This window comes from Chiroxiphia lanceolata, chromosome 19, assembly GCF_009829145.1.
Source record: "Chiroxiphia lanceolata isolate bChiLan1 chromosome 19, bChiLan1.pri, whole genome shotgun sequence".
In the NCBI taxonomy this organism is placed as follows: Eukaryota; Metazoa; Chordata; class Aves; order Passeriformes; family Pipridae; genus Chiroxiphia; species Chiroxiphia lanceolata.
Window position 1 is genome coordinate 12111447 of NC_045655.1, and position 17733 is coordinate 12129179.

Sequence of the window (17733 nt, forward strand, 5' to 3'; positions counted from 1 at the left end):
GAACAAGGGCTGCTGTGCTCGGCACCGGGGCTGCCGCGGCCCCGAGGGCTAAAAATACACCCCTGGATCATACAAAATAGATGTGGGGATGGGAGAGGCGCAGGCCATGCATTCACAGTCCTCACTCACGTTGTGGCTCCTCGTAACCCTGATGGTTTTCTCTGGAGTGTTCCTCAGAGCCCTCTGGAAGGAAGGGAAGCTGTGTGAGGGGAGGGGAAGCAGTGCCTGTTTTTGGGGCTGTAGGTGGCCTCTGCAGGAGACTGAGAACATCTCAGAGATGACCCTGTGCTAAGCTTGTAGAAAATAACTGCTGGCTGAAGCACACTTGTAGGTATTCCAGATATTTCTCAGGAAATAGAACTTGAGGAGCTTCACCACCGTATTAACTAACGGGAACCACAGATAAATAATTTGAGCTGGAAAAAGCTGCTGAGCCCCATCCAGGAGTGCTGTCAGGTCTGAGAGGAGCAGGTCACTGTCACTGCATTGTGACATCCTCTGGGCCAGGGGGGCTCAAGGGGACTCGGCCACCCAGTATGAGGGACCTGCTGCCAGAACAGCCACTGCTCGTGGCTTTTTCTGAGATGGGATCACCTGGTAGTGAGCCCAGGAAAGGGCTGAGAAAGACCTCTGGCAGCTCAGGGTCCGACAGTCCGATAGTGCAGATCTGCACCACTCTGCCGGCTTCCCAGGAGAGGAGGTGAGCAGCAGGAAAACGGGAGAGAGCCGGGAAAGCCAGAGGTCTGCTCTTGCATAACATCCCAGGAAGCTTCCAGCTGCGGTGGGAATGCCCGGATCACTGCCCACAGATCCTTAAATGGCATTGAAAGAGAAGGAAGGGTAAGGGGCTGAGACAACACACGGAGCTTTAGTGAGTCTGGAGGATGCTACAAACCTACATCCTGCGGGCTCCCGGCATTGCCTTGGGTTTCCCAGTGTTTGCAATGAGGAATGGAAATCCCCTTCTCTGCTGCTGTCCTGCCAGGGGGCTGAAGTGGGCCTGGGCATCCCACCCAGCGCCCAGGTGGATGCACAGTGATGGAATCAGTGTCCCGATCCGGGCTGCCCAGGGCTCTCTTCTGGCCAGCCGCGGGGCCGCAGTGCCCGATGCTGCTGAGCTCAGGGAGAGATGGGGAGAGGGCCCCGGGGCAGCCCCTGCCCCTCCGTCGGCAGCAGCACCCACAGCCACAGCTCCGCTCCCAGCCGGGGCCGCTGCCGGAGGCTCGTTTTTGGGGGAGAAACAGACAAAACCCGGCTCTTTTCTGGCGCGGCGGTGGGAGCGTGTGCGGAGCACGCTGCGGGGGGGCAGCGGGGCCCGACCCCCCCATGGCGCTCGGGTGTCCCCGCAGAGGGAGGGGACCCCGGGCGGGGGGCGGCAGCCGCGGGGCGGGGCCGGGGGCGGGCGCGCGCGCCCTCGGCGGCTCCGGTGGCGCGGGCGCAGCCGCGTGCGAGGCTCCCGGTGAGCTCAGCCCGGCCCGGTGAGCTCAGCCCGGAGAGCCCGGCCCAGCCCGGTGAGCTCAGCCCAGCGCGGAGAGCCCGACCCGCCGCCGGGCTGCCCCGGTCGCCGCTGCTCGGGAGATGCCGCTCGGCGGGCGGGGGCCCGCGGCCGCGCTGCGCCTCCGCCGTCGCGGCGGGGACCTCTGAGCGCGTGAGTTACCGGGGGCAGCGGCACCGGGGAGGGGAGCGGGGGGGGGGCGGCGGACGGAGGCGGCGAAGTTCCGCCGGGGCGGCCCCGGGGTGGGGGGGAATGTCCACCGGGAGCCTCCCCGGGAGTCGCATCGGCCGCCCCGGGGCGGCGCTGCCGGAGCGCATCCCGGGGAAGGCTGGCGGGGCGCGGGGGAGGCCGGGGCGGCAGCGCCCACCCCAGCGCCGGGCGGCACCCGGTGTGCGCCGGGACCGGCTGCTGCTCGGCAGCCCGAGGGGATGCGCTGGCTGAGCCGGCCCCGTCCAGCGGCAGCGCGGAACGTGCGAGGGGCCCCGTTAAGTTTGTGTTAAAGATTCGTGAGGGATGTCTTAATTAGGGGCAGCTGTTAGCAGGAACATGGCGCTAATTACCATCACGGCCTCCGGATGAAGGTACGTTGTAGGAAAAAGTTGGATCAGGTGAGATGGAGTCTGGATTAATGGGATGGATGAAGGAGGAGGAAGGAAGGGTTCTACTTGGGCTGGGTGAGCCGTGAGGCAGAGCCAGGCGAGCGAGGCAGCTCTCCGTGGGTTTTTCCTCTCCTGAATTTCTGCCCGTCTCCAGGAATTTCATTGCAAGACAAGCTTGCTGCGCCGGCATGTGCAGGGCTTGTGCCTGGGGAGGGGCGGGTGGATGGCGAAGGCCCTTCGGGGTCACCTGGGCTGTGCGTGTGGTGTGTGCGAATGCCCAGCGCCATTATCCAGGCAGAAATGCCCAGTGCCGTTCTCCCGGTCCCCGGTGGTGTGCGTGCCAGGAGGCTGCACCGCGCACATCACTCACAGCGTCGCCTCCAAACGCGCCAAGGCAGATCTGAAGTAAACAGCTGCGGTGTGGGGGTCCAGGCCAAGGTGTGGGGCAGGTCTGGCACGGGCAGCAGGTGCCTGGAGCCAGGGCAGGGACCTGTCCCTCCGGCCAGAGCAGCCTGGCGAGGCGTTGGCAGTGCCCCGGTATGCGCAGGTGGAGGGATGGGGGGAGCAGGGATTTCTCAGCTTCTCACTCCAGTGAGCGTGACATTAACAACCCCAGCTATTTTCGTCCGCCTTTGGTGAAGGTTTGGCACTGGCTCACTGCCTCCAGAAATGCCTGGCATTGGGGCAGGGCAGCTCCAGCCGGTGGGTTCTGTCCTGGGGGGCACAGCCCCGGGTGGGTGCAGGTTACCACGTGCTGGAGGAGGCTGCAAGGTCAGGGAATACCTTTCCCTCCTAATTGTGCCCATCGTTCTCTGGGATGTCAGGGGCTCGTGGTCCATCTCGCAGCGTTTTGGGGGTGTATCCTGCTGCCTGGTGGTGTTTGCATTCCCAGAGCTGAAGGCCTGGCCATGCTGGGTTACTGTGCTGGGTGCTGCACAGAGATGAAGGCACTCTGCTTCCCAGAGAGCTTCCTTCTTTCAGGCTAAAATGGTTGAGGCATGATAAAACCTCACAAAGCAAGAAATTAAGGCTGTTTTTCTGGATAACAGATGGAGAAAGAGCCTGGAGTTGATCATTTTCAGGGAGGGCTGATTGCGGTGGCTGGGGCTGGCAGGACCTGGCTCTTGGTGGGAGCTTGTTCCTGGCTCGGGGAGTGGTGCTGAGGCTCTGCTTGAAATTTCACGGAAGAAACTGAAGGTTTTTTTTATCCCTCTCCACTGAAGTGATCTATGGGATTGTTCAGCACCGCAGAGAGCCCTGGCACAGGGCACAACCTGCAGCAGCAGGTGAATCTCTGCCGGGCTTGTGGTGGTTCCTTTTGGGGACGGACAGACTGGGAAGCCCCCGGCCCAGCAGTGGCAGCTCTCGCTCCTTCCTGGCAGTTTGGGCACCCCACGTCTGTGGGGACAGACGTCACAGAACTGAGGCACTGAAGGAGCTGTCACCAACAGACAGCTCCCCAGGAGCCCGCTTGGCACGAGGCTGGCATCCCTCATGGGCTTGGCTGCAGGGCTGTGGCCATGCCTGTCCCGTCCCTTCCTACCCTTCCCCGCTGCTCCCTGGGCCGACCAGGATGTTTTGGGATATTTTAGGATACTGACCCTTGCTCTGCGTGATGCTGCCTTTGGAAAACTGTCTCCTCCAGCTTTCCTCTCCCAGACCCGTACACTCCCCACTCACACGGTCCCTCTGTGGCAAGGGCTGGGATTTTTCTCTTTGTCAGTTGCAGTGTTTCTCCATCTCCTATCACCAGAATATGTCGTCCTGAATTACCAGGATGACATCCCGAGCACTGGGATGGCTGAGCAGCCTGTGCTGGTGGCAGAGCCTGTCCCTCCACTCAGCTGCTGCCGCTTTGCCACCCTGCCCTGCACAGCAGGATTCCTCTTTCCCAGAGGGGATGGGATGGGATGGTTTAGCTCCTTTGCCACGACAGCTGGAGGGGAGTGTGGGAGTGGAGGTTGAGCACACACTGGCTGGCTTTGGGCACTCGGGTCCCTCTCAGTCCCAGTCTGGAGCAGCTCAGCAGCACGGGCCGATTCACTCCTTCAGTGCATAAATAAAGGTTTTCAGTTGTGCAATTCCTGAATTAGTTTGTCGGCACAGTTCTCAGCTGCTCAGCTGACGGTGAATAAATCCCTCTGAAGGTTATTGAGATAATAAAAGGCATGAGGGAAGTTCCGTAATTTATTTGAGTTCTCTTTTAATTTACAGCCTTACGGGGTGAGAGCTCAGTGGATAATGAGTCCTTATGGCTGATCTGCTCTCTTCCAAGGGCCGTGGCAGAGGAAGAGGAGCTGGAGGGGAGGTTTGAGCCAGGGGGAGGTGACGGGGTTGTGCTGGACATGCTGCAGCTGTAGAGCTGTGGCCAAAGCCACAGTGCTGGGAGCCTGGAGCTCCTTGGGCATCACTGCAGAGCTGCTGCCAGCCAGGAGCTCTTCCATCGGGATGTTCCATCCCTGGCTGGGCTGGGATGCTCAGTGCTACCGACAGCAGCTTCTCCTTCCTCTCTCCTCCTGCCATACAGGCAGCGGCTGCTGTTGGTGCCATTCCAGGGCTTTCTGCTGCAATCGTTTGAGGTATTTTGGGATGTACATTCCTGCAAATTAATTGACAGGCTGAGATACCAGATGAGGAAGCAAAATCGTCTTCTCTGTTATTTCGTTAGTTATTGAGATTACAGTTGTTTTGAACCTCTAATACACCAGTCTGAAGGCAGCTCTCTCCTTCACTCTGATCACACGTGGATGCTCCAGGCATCCCTGTCTCTCCCCGACTAGACAAGATTGAATTTCTAACGGGTAGAAACGAGCACAGGAGTGTGGGATCCCTTTTCATGTTCCGTTATCCACTGTGGATGTGCCTCCCCTCTCACTGCTGGGCACGGCGTGTCCTGCTCAGAACCTGAACCTGGTTCTTCTCCCGTGAGCGTCCTGGGCAGTGGCTCTGGAGCTCGGTCCCTGCTGCCCTCGTCACCTGGGTCAAGGGCTGAGAGGTTGGATCCTGAGCGGGAGGAAAGGGATTCAGAGGGTTTCCTTGATGGGAAAAGCTGGTTTCTCCCAGTGTTTTGCTGTTGGTTTTCCCAAGCGTGGAAGGAGGCGGGTGCTCACGTGGGCCCTGCCAGGCTGCCCGCATTCCCCTGGGTAAAAAAAACCACAAAGGCTCTTGGAATCTGGGCTGGTGCTGCTGTGGGGATGTGAAATGCTGCCCCAGGGATGGGGATGGTGACTGCTGAGCCCCTGCTGGTTCTGTCCCCTCCTGGCTGTGCCACAGTGCCCAGTGTGCCCCCCTGTGCTCAGCTCTGCCTGGGCAGGAGATGGGGGGGAAATAGGATTTACATATATAAGAGATCCTGGACTCAGTGGAGTTTGAGTGGAACCGTTGCTGCTCCCTCTGGGCGATCTGATGGATCCAGGTTTTCTGAAACTGGGAATCTGGGCAGTGGCCTGAGAGCTGTAATCTGCCAAAATCATCTGGAGGGATCTGTGAGCAGGGTGTGCATCCAGAGAAACAGAGCAATTGAAGCTGAAGAAGCCACCGCAACTGGAATTTATGGAAGTGATAAAACAACTTTTGACAACAGGCTCAGCTCCTGGCAGCTCCTCTGCAGCAAGAGAGAATATTTTCCTCCTGTTGGATCGATAAACAATTAATTCTAAAGCAGAAGCTGGAGCAAAAGGGAGAGTTTTCCAGGCTTCTAAACTCTTAATCAAGCTCAGGGTGAAACATAGATGTGAGAATCTGAGACCTGCTGATAAAATCTTGACCTTGATAACGGGTTCCTCAGTTCCTGGACCATGGATGATACTTCCTTGGCTGAATAAATCCTCTTGTAAATATAGAACTTGTTCCCAGATATTTATGCTGCCAAAGTATTTAATGTAGCTTTACTTAATAATCTGCTTCAAAATGCTGAATTTCCCCCCACATTTTAATTGAATTCTAATTTCCATTCAGAATCAGCTTAAATTAAATGAGTTTAAAAACATAGTAAATAATGCTTATAATTCACTAACTCTTACCATAAGCTGTGAAAATAAAGACTCCAAATAACCCTTTAAAGCTGCTCGTGGTGCAGCCCTCTCTGTAGTGAAAAACCTGGCATCCTTTGGCTAAATGTGATGGTTTTGGGATTGGTGCCCAGCTGGGCTCAGGAGCTCTCAGTGCTGTGTTCTTTGGGGCTCAGGCTATATGGAGGTAGGAGAGGGGAGTTGGGAGGTCATAGCACTGCTGTCCCTTGTCTCCAGGTTTGGGAGGCCCCTGGTCACTGCTGACAAACCTTCAGCTCTGGTAGATCCTCCAGAAGCTGCTGTGACTTCTGGAAATGGGGGTTTTAATGGCACTTCCCCAGCCCGAGCTGGGGTTTGGCTCGCTGATGGGTCTGTGCTCTCAGGCTGTGGGTACACACAAGCACGATCTGTTTGTGGGCTGGGAGGGTCTTTTTGCTCTCTGGGAGTTAGTAGGGTTGTCCAGGAGTGTGTTTTGCAGTAAAAAGAGATTAAGGATCTCTCTGAACCTGTGCTTCAGGTTCTGGGCAGTGAAGGCATCTCTGCTGCTGTGCTGTAGCAGGCACTGGAGGGGCAAGTGCTGCTGGGGCAGACACTGGTTTGGCTGCTTTCTGGCCCAGGGATGGTGACCCCCAAGGACGGGGTGTCACTGCCCTGGTGCCTGAGTCCCTCTCTGGAGGGATCAGGGCTGAGGGCTCCGTGTGCAGGAGTTCAGCACATGGATGGTGCTGGAGAACATCACCCTGCACCGAGGGGTCCGTGGGCAGCCCAGGGCATCTGCTGCAGCCCCCCGGATCCAGACCTAGGAAATGGGATGCTCCCATGGGCAGTGCCATGGTGAGAGGCAGCGTGCTGCATGGCGTGGTGTGGCAGCAGCACTGGTGGGGCTCTCCCTGTGTGCAGTGTTTGGGGTGTAGCCACCTGATGAGCCATGAGCAGGCAGGTGCTGCCCAGGAAGGCTCTCACCAGCAGATCCCTCTGGGAAGGTGTTTCATGGACTATGCAAATCCCGGCATGGAGAGGGGCTGAAATTGTTCCACACGTAGCCAGGGTTTTTTTAAATAAAGCTCTCTCCAGTATATTGCAGGAGTAATTAGGAATCCTGAGCTGGTTGGATCTCAATCTTTATAGCAACACAGCTGATAAAGCATGATTCAGGGACCTCGTTAGCTTTTTTTAAAGAAGTTTTTATTTAACTTCCGTGAAGTTGCCATGGTTACCCCTGTGCATGGCTTCCCTGCCTCTCCTGCCTTGAGTGCAGCTGCCAGTGCTGAGAATTAAACATCTACATTTGGAGCAGCCACGGCCTCCCCCTGCCACCATCCTGGGTTCCAGGAGCCTTATCCCTTTGCCCACCCTGGAAAAGGCATTTTCAGCTCCTGTGCTTGAGCTGTTTGACGTGCTAAAGCCCAGTCTGGGTTTTCCAAGAGCTTTCCTCCGATGCAGGCAGGGAAGGGGCTGCTCCATTGGTGCCATTGGTGACAGGTGAACTGGCTCAGTAGCACGTGGGATTCCTGTGATGTGCCATGGTTGTGCACTGCTGTGCACGGGCATAGCCTGTGATGCTGCCACTGCATGACACAAGGCTCCTGTGGGGCACAGGAGGCTCCTGGTCTGCCTGCCCAGCCCCAGTGGGATGGGAAGGGTGATGGGAGGCACTGGGAGCAGGGACCAGCACCCCAAATCCCATCTCACACTGTGGTTTGGCTGACAGGGCCTCGCTGTCCAGGAGCCAGTGAAGGCAGAGGGTTTGATGAGTACCAAACCAGTCCCCTGCTGATGCAGCACCTGGAGGCCACAGATGCAGGCCAGGGAGCCGAGGTGGGGTATGAGATCAGCCCATTTCCATGATGATGGCCATGGCATAAGACACTGACAGAGATGTTCTGTGATAACGTGCCTTGAGCCAGGCAAACCCCAGAGCCTGGGGAGCCAGGGAGGCAGCAGTGACCCCCCAGCCCAGTGCTAGGTGCTGAAGAGATTCTGGAGCCTCCAGAAGGGACAGTGGACATCAAGAAGCTATTGGATGGGAAGGTGAAGCTGTGCTGCCTCCTACCAGTGCAGGGCTGTGATCTCTGCTGGCAGGAGCACCAGGGCTGCCGGTGCTTGGCACTGCTGCTGCTGTGCTGCTTCCTGGCCCCGCTTCCCATCCCCGCAGTGCCGGACAGGTACCGAGGACCCTGTGCTGGGCTGGCAGTGGTGGCCATCTGTCCGGGCAGGGCTGGACTCTGTCCTCATTCTGTCAAAGTTTTGTCAAGTTTCCCCCCCCCCCGCTCCTTTTGGCGTTTTCAGCAGCGGAGGGTGGGAGGGTGCGTGGGAAGTGGAGCCGCATCAGAAATAATCCTGCACGTCCGGGGTGCGAGCGGCGCTGTGGGGCGGCTCCGCTCCCCCGGCCCGCCCTGCCCGGCTCTCACCGCGGCCACAAAGGCCCCGGGATGAAGGAAGCTGCTTTTATTTGTTTGTCTCCCCTGTCTTCCTCCTCCTCCATTCCTTTATTTCTCTTTTCCCTTCTCCGTTTTCCTTCTCGATGAAAGATATTCTTGCAGTGTCAAGGCAATGTGACCTGGTTCTGTAATAAAGAGGAGGCTTATTAGAATTAAAGCCCAACAGTGTTAAAAAAGCAATCTTTGCAAGATTGAGGCCATGAGGGAATTGTAAATTCTCAGCAAAGACCTCATTTAAAGACTGGGATGAAAACACATGCGCACGCACACACTGAGGCTTGGCACTGCGAGGGCACGTCTGGTTTGAAGAGAATTTGGGGAAGGACGAGGGATTGGAGCAGTGCTCAGGTCCTCGTGCCTTTGCCTGGGATCCTCCCGTTGGAGAGGCACATTGGTGGCTACGCTGGCTCAGTGAAGATCCCTCGAGTTTGGGTTTGTTTTCCTTGTTTCTCCGGGGACACCCTCTGCACAACCCCCCCTCTCCTGCATCCCCACTCAGCCCCTCCCGGCGCGGCCGCCCACCCGCCGCGAGGTGGGAGCGATGGCAGCCGGTGAGTCAGGGCTGCCCGGGCTCCCCGGGGGCTCCCCGGTTCAGCGCGGGGCTCCCCGGCTGCTCCCGCGGAGCTTTCCCGCGGGGTGCGAGGGGTGCTGGGTCGGTGCCGGAGCCGGTGGGGAGAGCCGGGATAGGGTGTCCCTCCCTGGGGCGAGCCGTGCCGGCTCCGTGGACCCCCTGTTCCCGCTCTGGTGGTGTGTGCTGTGTGCCGGGGGTGTCCCCGCACACGCGGGCAGGGCTGGAAGCGGCTCCCGGTGCCCCGCAGGGCAGGCGGTGCCGTGGCGTGGCCGTGGCTTTGGCCTCATCCTGCACAGAATGCTTTTCCCTCCCGCATGACCTCTGAGTGGTGCCCAGGCAGCAGCCAAGTGTGCTGCGGTGCTGGGGAGAGGGGCTGCGGTGGGCAGCGGGTGAAGGGACCCCACTCCCTCCTCTCCCTCCTGTTTTCTCCGGGGCTGCATCCCCGTGGCTGTGGGGAGCGAGCGCAGAGCGGCGGAGCTGTCGGCGGAGGAGCGATCCCCACCGGTCCCCGTGGTGGTCTGTTGTCGTGATTTGCTGTTATCTGTGTAATTAGAGAGCCGGCTCTCCTGGCGGGGGCTCCGCGGCCGCTCCGGCTCTGAGTGCTGCGCACACCTGCGGTGCGGTGGAATGAGCACATCTCGAGCGGCAGAGGGAGGGCTGACACGTGAGTGTTCGACAGCTCGTGGCCTGAGGTCGGGCTGCGGGAGCCTGTGCTGTCCAGCCGAGGGGAGGGGGCTGCTGGCAGCTGGGGGCACACGGGCTCCTGCTCAGCGATGCCCGAGGTCAGTGGGGGCTCTCGGGGATGCAGATGCTTAGAGCAAGTGGAGCCAACTGGCCTGAGCCTGGTGCTCTAGGGAAAGAGCTGCCACCTCCATAGGTTTGTGTCCTGGTGCCCGTGGCTGAGGCTCCCCCACTGCCTGACCTGCTGGGTCACCAGCAAGCCCTTCTGCTGGGGCACCTCAGACCCGGCTGTGCTGCAGGGACAAACACACGTGCCAGGATCCTGTCAACGGGACATCAAAGGGTGTTTTCTCCCAGGTCTCAGGTGTGGGGGGACAGACAGGGCACTAGGTGGCTGCGCTGTGCTCCCGGGGTGGATGGTGGCAGTTCAGCTGTCGCCTTTGCTGTCACTCCTGCTCCAGGATATTTATAGTGAGCCAGAGCCGTGCCCAGCTCTGCTGCCCTGCGCTGCTGCTCCTCAGTGCCTCTGCGTCTTGCAGAGGGGTCTCTTAGAGGGTTCCTTCCTGAGGGGATCAGAGCAGATTCCTACCCTACTGCCTATGGCCCAGAGGACAGGCAAGAGCTGATGCTGCCACCTCTCCCTAACGCACTGTTAATTTAATGCCTCGTCCAGGAGCCTTTCCTGCAGGATAAATGGCCTTTCCATCCAGAGCCTGCGTGAGTTACTCTGACGTTTTGCTCCTGAGTAGATGTGTGTAGAGGAGCTGGGTATTGGATTGGTGAGAGACAAGAGAAGCAATCTCTGGGAGGCCATCAATTTGGATTAGGCTTTGTGGGCTGGGATGGAGGGTAATCACCATCCTTCATTTCGGAGAGGTAAGAAACAAGTCAGCTTCTTTATGGATCGTTATAGCTGCAGCAAGAATTGCTTCCACCTTGGCCGTGGCACAGATCCCCACTGGGCGCAGGGGGTGGAGGAGGGTGTAAAGCTGAAAGAAGGAGCTGGCTGTGGCTTTGGAAGTATGAGCCAGACTCTGGCCTTGCTATGAATCTGGGTGTTGCCTCCGTGTTCCTTCCTGGATGAGATGGCTCTGCCAGGGTGCTGTATCCCTGCCTCCTCCCACCTTGGGTGGTGGGTGCCTGAGTGGGAGTCGAAGGAGCAAATGGTCCCTACTCCCCAGGAAATGGGGTTTGGATCTGTCTGGAGGTGAGATCACATCCGTTCCCCCTGTGGTGCCTCTGACCTCGGATGGGCTTCCTCCAGTTGTGCCTGGTGGTGCAGACTCCTTGGTGGGTGTTGGAGTTGTTTGTTGACCAGACCTCAGTATCGTCCCCTGGCACATCACCGTGACAGGGGGACCGGCTGCTGCCCAGCTCCATTGGCACCACATTCCCCTGTCCCAGCCCTGGTGCAAGGCCTGGCTCTGTTGGCACGACATTCCCCTGTCCCAGCCCTGCCAAGGACACTGTTGGCACAGTATCATGCCATCCCAGCTTTGTCGAGGGGCTCAGCCACTGCCCGGCCCTGTTGGCACCACGTCCCCATCCCAGCCCGCCGTGGCAGGAGTTGCAGCGTTCCCGGCCCCCGACAGCTCCCAGGCATCCTCCTCCCGCCTTCCCAGGCATCCTCCTCCTGCCTTCCCAGGCATCCTCCTCCCGCCTTCCCAGGCATCCTCCTCCCGGCTCCCAGGCATCCTCCTCCTGTCTTCCCAGGCATCCTCCTCCCGCCGCCCGCGCACGCCCACGCGGCAGCGATGAAAGGCTCGGGCCGTAAACAGGGGAGAGGAGGAGGGATGGGATGGAACTGGGGCAGCGGCCGAGGTGGGGGAGCGCGGGTGTGGAGCTGAACCAGCCGAGCTGGTGGGGCTGGTGCTGCTGCCATCGGCTGCGGCGGGAGCTGCTCGAGGCCAGCAGGGAGGAGAGATCCACTTTGGCCTCACCGAGCGGAGGCCTCCCCTCCCTCCCTTTTGTTTGTACTTTCTTTTCCTTTTTTTTTTTTTTGTATCTGAGTGCTTCATTTTCCAGAAGCTGTCATTTTACATAAACCTCTCAGCGAGGTATATCCATTCCCACTGCCAAAATCTCCATATCAAACACTTGTAACACGCCGCTGAACTGACAGCCCTGCCTGTACACGCTCCGTGCCTTTACAAAGGGATGCTGCGTCGGGGAAGGATATAAATACACGCTTTGGAATGACACGCAGCGCGCTCGCTCGCCAGCTCGCCCTGCCCTGCTCTCTTGCTGCCCAGTTAAAATTTATCTGCAGCCTCGGCACAGGCACCCACAGCCCTCCCAGTGGCACCACAGCACCCCCAGCCCTGCCAGCAGCCCCGGCTCTGGGGTGGGCGGTGGGATGCGGGTGGGCAGCTGCCATGCCAACAGTGCTGCTGCTGAGACAGGCGCAGGGTTCGGGTGTTGTGTGCCTCGAGCTGTGGGTTTGGGGGGGCAGGAGACCCCTGGCAGCGATTCCCGCAGCTCCTGTGTGTGGGAAGCCTTTGCTGGAGCCTGGGAGCTGAGTGCTGGTTGCAGTGGGTTTGCCGCTGCCCAGGTGCAGGCAGGATGCTCCTGCCTGTCAGGTGAGGGGCTGAGGTGCCAGAGGAGCGCAGGGGGACCAGGGGCCCCAGCGTAACTCACACACTGTGATGCAGCAGGAGTGGAGCTGCTTGGCCTCAAACTCTCTCCTTGCCTTAAATCCCATTTCAATGGGAATAGGGACAGAACACGTTAAGCGATCCAACTGCTTCCTTTTCAAAGGAAATAATTTTCTTCTGGATGAAATTCAAATCCAACCCCAAATCCCTGTTTCTTTGTAAAGGAGAAATGCAAAACCCTCTCCCCACCCCCCAAGTCTATCAGTCTTGCATCTGATGAGCAGAACCATTCCTGCACGTCCTGGGATTCCCTCCCTCCTCGTTGCACAGACGTCGGTGATGGCGTTGTAGCCTCGTGCTGTCGCGCTGGCTGTGAGCGTCGGCTGTTCCCCAGGATGGGATGTGGTTATCCAGGGAGGCAGTGGGATGCTGGAGCAAGTTGCAGGGGAGGGGGCTCTTCTTGAGCACTGAGAGCTCCAGTGGTCTCTCACTCCCATGGGGCCACCCCAGCCCTTGTACACCCGGCCCTGCCGGGGTGTGCTGGCCGGTGACGTGGCTGTCACTGGCAGGGCCGTACCTGTCACTTGTAATGCTGCACTTGGCCGTTTCTGTCGCTCTTCCAGATGGGGACCACAACATGGGAAAGATGAGAATTATTTTTTTTTTATGTAATACCATCAAAATGGTTTTTAATTGAGTTCATTTTTGCAAGTTTGATGATAAATTTTTCAGCACTTCAGCTGGGAGAGACGGGTCTGTGCTTGGCTCCTTCACTTCCTGCGCCAGGGAAGTTCCAGGACCTGAGATGTTTATGGGCTGTGGCTGTTTCCATCCTCAGGAATCCTCTGAGATCTCTGTCCCTAGCTAAGGGGATGGTGACACACATATGGGGAAGTGTTTTGTGTGTGTCCCCAAAGCTCCCATTCCCCCCAGCTCTGCTGCCCAAGCTGGTGCTGCTGGGGGATGCAGTGGTGCTCTGGGTCAGACCTCTGGAGACCCCAGCCCGGCTGGGGCTGCTGGTGGAGGGTTTGCTGTGCCTCCCAGCTGGGGAGGGTGCACAGGGGCTGACGTGATGTGCTGTGGTCCTGTCGCCCCAGCTGTGTATGGGAAGGGCAGAATTGCAGCCAGACATGTCACGGTGCCCAGGTGGAGCAGTGGGTGGGCAGCCTCTGCCCTGCCTTGTGCTGCAGCTCCTTCCAGATGGGATGAATCAGCCTTTCCCAAGGACCCGTGAGCAATCTGCCACCACTGTGGCCTTGGGTCCCTGGGGAGACACAGCCTTCCACAGGCAGGGAGCCACGAGTGAGGGCAGCAGCAGTGCCAGCTGTGTTGGCATCTGCTGCTTTCGCTGGCAGAGGGCACAGACCCCAAGGTTTATGTCCCCAAACTGCTCTTCATAGCAGAAAGAAGTGCACCAGGCTGGTGATGCTCCTGGCAGCACCATTGTGCAGCTGGCAGCTGCCAGGGGCTGTACCATCCCCGAGGGGCTGCTGCACCCATGGGGTGCCCACTGTGGGCTTGGGCAGTCCCCACAGCTGAGGCCTGGGCTTCCCTTTTCCCATGATGGAGGGAACCATCCTGGCCGGGCCCCTGGTTCTGGCACATGGCTCAGCCCAGGGCCCCATGGTTGCCCTGAGGGAGAGGTGACCGTCCATCCTGGTGCTGGAGCCAGCCCTTGGCAGTGTGGGCAGGGCCTCTCAGGCACTGCCACGACCTGCTTCTGGGTTGCTGCCTTCTCTCCCACTGCCAGCGGCAGCTGCTGCTGCTGAGCACAGCCAGGGGCAGCCCCTGGTGCCAGCTGTCTCCGGGTACCTTTTCCTCTTCCCCACTTTGTGCGTTCCTGGGTGGGAACTGGCATGGAAGGGCAAGAGAGCGCAGGCGTGGGGAGGGGGCTGAAGCTGGGCAGGGGGTTGGCTGGGCTGTGAGCAGTGGAGGGAGGCTGAGGGAGGTTGTGCTCCACCGGCAAAGTTCCCTCCCGCTCATCATGGGCAAAGGGAAGTTTGGGTCTGTGCTGATTAACTGCCTCCTCCCGAAGTGCCACGGCGAGATAAAATATGAGCGACTGCATTCTTTGACTTAAAACTTAATTAAAACTATATATGAAAAACGTGAGACCCCAGGCTTAATAAAACCTGATAAAATTATACTAATACACTTCAATTTCAATCCAAGGCTTCCTGATGGAAGAGCGTGAGAGGCTGAGCCTGTAACTAGATTAGAAACACCTCCTATGCAATATTTATGGTGCTGTCCTGCTTGAGATGCATGGCTGCCGAGGAAGGCTCTGACACTGTGATGAAGAGGAGTTGTCAGCCCAGCTTATGTGTAAATAGGAGAGAGGACGAGATTGTACAGGCTCTGCCTCGTGGGGGGAGAGCGACTTGGGCAGAGGGTGAGCTCATGGAGAGAGGGAGGGAGGGATACTGCTCCCCTGTTCTGCTGTGCCCTGGGGATGCCCCCATATCCTGAGGATGTCTCTGTACCCCAGCACTGCCAGGAGTGCTGTCTGTGGCACTGGTGGCCCAGCAGTCGTGAGCCAGGGCGAAGGGAGACATGGCCTCTGTCCATGGGCTCCTGACAGCTGCCAGTGGCTGTGGCCACTGCACCTTTACAGGTGATTTATTAAGTGAGATGCAGATGGTGTGTTAGAGGCTCAGAGCCAGTGACTGGTGACTGGGGAAAACAAGCTGGTTTGTTCTGTGTGCCAGCCCCCCCTGCCGAGGTGCTGGGGGGGATTCCGTGGTGGGCTGCCTCTGCTCCAGGCAGAAATCAGCATGAGCACCCACTCCCCCACACGGTTACCCCAGGCAGGTTCCCTCTGGCACAATTTGGAGCATCCTCACTGCTGGAGCTGCCTGCTCAGCCTTTCCCTGCTGGCCCAAATCCCCAAAATTTCACTTTTGGGTGGAAATGCCATTGGTTTGTGTCTGTGGAGGGATTAGTGCCCAGGGAAGTGGCACTCCGTGCTGCTTGGTGGTGCCTGGGGTCTCCAGAGGGGCTTGGTGTGGCACAGGCAGCTGCGGTGCCACCTCGCCCCAGTGACACTGGAAGCAGCTCGGGCAAACTGCTAATGCAGAGCATAAATCCTGCTGGAGACAGGGGAGGTCAGAGCAGGGAGGCAGGAGCAGTAAAGCATTGCGGGCAGAGCGGCTCCGTCCTTAGAGGAGAGCTCAGGGGCTCGTTCCGGAGCACAGGGAAGATGGGTGGCAGCATGTTTCATGGGAATTACAGAGCAAAGGGAAGATGGGCATTTACAGGTTACAGGGATGGGGGCCTGTGGGGGGGACACAGCAGGTTTTGGGGGCCAAGCCCACAGTGATGTGTGTACAGCCTGGAGCCCTCAGAGTCTGTGGTGATGCAGCCAGCAGGGCAGGGACCTTTCTGCTGCCTTAGGTGCTTTGGGTGATGCCTGAACCCCTCGGGACTGCCCAGTTCCATCTCAGAGGAGGACAATATGCAGCCTGTGTTTGGACAGGATGCTGAACATGGAGGGGCCAGAGCTGTTGGGGCTGGGGGTGCAGCTGAGTGCTGGGGGGCTGCCGGGACCCAGCACTGCCCCAGGGACTGGTGCCCATCTCCTGCAGCCACCCCTGCTGTTCCCCCCTCTCCTCTCCTCTCCCTTCCAGGTGAGCGGGCACACGTTCCCCTGGAGCGCTGACGTGTGCTGGTGCTTCTCCAAGGCTGTAGCAGCAATTCCAGCAGCCAGCGGCCTGGCATGACCCCGGGAGCTGGGAGAAGGGGGGTGAGGTAGGCACTGAGCTGGCAGGGAGCTCCTTACCGGGCAGGGGGGGACTCGGCGGGCAGCAGTGACAGCCCTGCTAGCCACAAGCTCCCTGTCCCCTTGCCCTCTCTCCAAATCCCTGGGGAACTGGAAGTAAGGGCAGAGCAAAAGGCAAAGGGTGCTCTGGTGCCCGTCCATGCCCCTTCCCTGCACTCCTCCTTGCCCAGGCTGTGCCCGGCTTCGCCCTTCACGCTGCCCCTGTCCCAGCCCCGCGGGGCCGCACTGCTCCCTGCTCCCTGCTCCCTGCTCCCTGCTCCCTGCTCCCTGCTCCTGCTCCGTGGAGCTGTATTTTCAGAGACTGTGGGGGATGTCATGTGTGTAAATTTAGCGCTGCCTTGTTAGTGCTTCTCAGGCTAATTCGGAGTGAAATGCTGTAGCAGCGGTGGGCTGATTCTATCAGGAGAACAAGAACTAATTAAATTCACTCTGACCATCAAGCAGTAAATTATTTATACCCAGACAGATGCAATCTAATCTGTAGCGTCCTGCCCCACTGAACCTGCAGCCTCCTTGACTCGGGGTGAGGAGCAGATTAGGGGGTAGAGGGAGGCTGGGGGTGCAGAGCAGGGACAGTAAATTAGTTTTCCCTTCTGGTGCCAGTGCTGCAGTGGGACCCCTCCACCAGCACCATGGCCCCTGGTCCTGCCTGGGGAGCTCCAGGGCATGGGAGCCTGCAGGCCCAGCGCCCGGCTCAGCTCAGGGCAGGTACAAACCGTTATCATCTCTGCAGGGCTTTATTTTTTGGTGATCTGACCCGGTGCCTGATTAGATCATTCCTGCCACGCAGTGGAATGGGAGCTTTGGCTGCTTACAAGCTGCAGTTCACTCTAATTGCAATTGAGCCGAGATCCCTCTTCTCTCCAATTGAAAGGGAAGAGTGAAAAATCATTTGCTGATCCTTTGGGGGTTGTAAAGGATTCTGGCAGCCTGGGAAATAGCTCTGCTTGGGGCTGGGAAAATGGTGTGATAAAAATGATCTGGCTGTTATTTATGTTAGAGGGACAGAAGGAAGGAATTCCGGAGCAGCCAGGACAGAGCATCATGGGGACAATTCTTGTTGCCTTGGGAACAGAGATCCTCCATCCCGTCCTCGGGTGGGCACGGTGTTAGGGGGGCTGGTTTGACCAGGAGGAACTTGGGTCCATTCAGGGCAAGAGCCTCTGGAAATGTGTTGGGGTCAGTGATGGGTGCCCATGGGGCTGGGCATGGTGGGAAGTGCTGGGTTTGAGTGTTCTCCAGTGGGCAGGAGCATCCAGGTAGGATGCCTGGGAGCTGCCCCATGGGGAGCGGGATAGCTCCTTGGAGCTGGTTTTGGGCTCTTGTTGCATTTATCAAGGTGTTTAAGGATGAATCAGCTGTAACCAATCTGTGCCTATGTGGGCTGAGCTCCTCTGGGCTGGAGCAGAGCTTGGGCTGCCCCATAATTCCTTCCAGGAGGAGGCAGCACGGGCAGGCTCCAGAGCTTGTGCCGTGTCTGCATGGAGCACTCAGGCGCTTGGAGCTGATCTCTTCCACAGCACATTTATTTTTCCATAATACCAGGGGTAAGGGCTCCGATGTC

The 17733-nt window shown here is 58.6% G+C and overlaps 1 protein-coding gene across 9 annotated transcripts in view; it reads left to right on the plus strand.

Moving 5' to 3' along the window:
• Positions 1-17733, plus strand: part of RBFOX3 (RNA binding fox-1 homolog 3) — a 142004-nt gene that overhangs the window by 30089 nt on the left and 94182 nt on the right. For 4 of the 9 annotated variants that reach the window (XM_032706637.1, XM_032706645.1, XM_032706647.1 and 1 more), the window contains exon 1: positions 1466-1648. The exons of 1 other annotated variant lie outside the window; for it this stretch is intronic. The gene's annotated coding sequence lies outside the window, so the exon portion shown is untranslated. Of the gene's footprint in view, positions 1-1463; positions 1649-1895; positions 2077-17733 lie in introns of those variants that run through there. 4 more of the 9 variants (XM_032706642.1, XM_032706643.1, XM_032706640.1 and 1 more) reach the window with 4 other exon arrangements.